The 2,500-nt window shown below is 51.6% G+C and overlaps 1 pseudogene; it reads left to right on the plus strand.

Annotated features, from left to right (window-relative positions):
- LOC143307217 (large subunit ribosomal RNA) overlaps positions 1-2,500 on the plus strand; it is a 7,820-nt pseudogene that overhangs the window by 2,461 nt on the left and 2,859 nt on the right.

Genomic DNA, 2,500 nt, shown 5'->3' on the forward strand with positions numbered 1-2,500 from the left:
ACGTGCCGGGCCTGGGCGAGGTGAACGGTTGGCGACTTCGGTCGCGTCCCGGGATCCGAGCTCGGTCCCGTGCCTTGGCCTCCCGCGGATCTTCCTTGCTGCGAGGCTTCCGTGGCGGTTAACGCCGTCGTGGTCGCTTCTTCGGCCGCCATTCAACGCTTAGCTCAGAACTGGCACGGACTAGGGGAATCCGACTGTCTAATTAAAACAAAGCATTGCGATGGCCCTCACGGGTGATGACGCAATGTGATTTCTGCCCAGTGCTCTGAATGTCAACGTGAAGAAATTCAAAAAAGCGCGGGTAAACGGCGGGAGTAACTATGACTCTCTTAAGAAGTAACTATGACTGACTTGGGGGTCATTGTGACCCTCCCAGGGATGCACGTAAGTGTATCCCAGCCAAAATGGGGGTGCTGGGGTCAGGGAGTAGATCGAACGAACACCTTACTCTACTCCGTCTGGAAACCCGCCCCAAGACCGATCTCCACGTTCAGCCCTTAGGCAAGGCCACGTGGCGCCGGAGAAAGGACGATAAAGCATGCCTGTCCCAGCCAACGGAGACGGTCGAAACTGGCTAACGCCAAATGGATCTGCCGGGTTTGCAGCCCGCCAGATTCATGCCTTCGGGCAACGCTAAATTGCACCAAAGAATGATAAAAGAAGCCTCGGAAGCTGCCGGTCCCGAACAGTGGCGGCAGCACTGGTAAATGACACTTCCCGGAGAGAAATTTCCTCTCCGGGTGATAAAGACGACAACGCTATGTTAAAGGTAAACGAGCCGATAAATGATAAATTATGCCCCTCGTGCAAGATCGACCTGAGTGCAAAGTCATCCGCTAGTGCAGCGCAACATTTACGTCGCTGCAACGCACCACCTGCGCAGGCGGATGGCTTCAAGTGCGAAGTCTGCCTCAAGGCGTACAAGACCTACGCCGGTATGCGGCTTCACCAGCGCAAGGCTCACACGGAGCACTATAACAGGACGGATCTCGAATTGCGTGATAAAAGGATGGCAACGTCTAAAGCTAGGTACACAGATGCCGAGATAAAAGAACTGGCGTACACCGAAGCCAGAATCCCTGACAGATCAAAGCTCAAGGTTGTAGAAATAGCTAAAATACTTGCTAAAACCTCCGGTCGAACACCTGACGGAATAAAGAAGCTGCGATCTAGGGATTGTTACAAGGCATATCTGTCGACAGAGCTTGAAATCGTTGCCAATGAGGACAGCCGGAAGGAGTGCCCGCTAAAACCTAAAGCACAACCGACCGAGCCTGTGAGTGAACCGAAGCATCGGAACACGGAGAGAGAGCCGGATCAGGGGAGTCAAAACGTTGACGCCGATCCTGTCTGGCATGCCATAGCGTCCGTTGAGACGCGAGATCTCCTCCGTGCCGTGCAGAAGGACACCACGAGCAAAATGTCCAACGTAATCGAGGCCGTGCTTAAAGATGCTCCCGAGTCGGATATCCTGGCACTGCTGGACGAATACATAACGACAATACCGGAGCGGAACACCAGCTCTGGTAAGGGTAGAAACAGTAAGAACAAGGCTAAACGCTCCAATGACAAACATGTCAAGAAAGGTGGCTGTGATAAACGCAGAAAAGCCACTGGGCAATATACAACACCGAACGTTCACGGAAATGCTAACCGCGGCCAAAGAAAGTCGAACCAATATGCTCGGATTCAAAAGCTGTACAAGCACAATCCGACCCAGGTAGCGGAGCATATCCTCACAGGAAACCCGTTGAACGCTACGGAAATGCCAACAATGGAGCAGTTTACCAAGTTCTACGAGAAACTGTTTGCTAAAAAGGATCTGAGCTGGAGGCCTGCTAAATGTGAAGCCACCAGCAAAATCGATCTATCCTACCCCGTGTCCTATGTAGAAGTCCATGAGCAGCTGGCCAAGTTAAAGGAATCCGCGCCTGGTGTTGACGGCATCGATAGGCTGATGCTCAGACAAATGCCACGTCACGATCTGCATGCCTTGCTAAACATCATATGGGGCATGCGGATCATACCCCCTGTTCTAAGGTTGAATAGGACGACACTGCTACCCAAGAACGGGGACCTTACGGACCCCAAGCAGTGGAGGCCCATTACGATCTCGAGTAGGATACTACGCCTGTTAAATAAGATTATAACGACACGCCTGGAAAGCGAAATTCGCTTATCCCACGTTCAGAGAGGGTTCTCGAAGACAGACGGTATAATGGCGAACAGCACAATCCTGCAATCCCTCATCAAGAGCTGTAGAGGGAGAGGTAGAGCCTTTACAATTCTTTCCATAGATCTCGCGAAAGCGTTTGACTCTGTCAATATAACATCTATTGTCGACGCTTTAGTTAAAAGAGGAATAGACGCGCAGACCTTGGAATATGTAAAGTGCACCTACAAGGATGTGACCACTGTTCTCGAATGCCATGGACACCGATCTGAACCGCTAAAGATCTGCAGAGGCGTAAAGCAAGGCGATCCTATGTCGGGATTTCTA

Source organism: Osmia lignaria, unplaced genomic scaffold, assembly GCF_051020975.1.
Source record: "Osmia lignaria lignaria isolate PbOS001 unplaced genomic scaffold, iyOsmLign1 scaffold0048, whole genome shotgun sequence".
Taxonomy (NCBI): domain Eukaryota; kingdom Metazoa; phylum Arthropoda; class Insecta; order Hymenoptera; family Megachilidae; genus Osmia; species Osmia lignaria.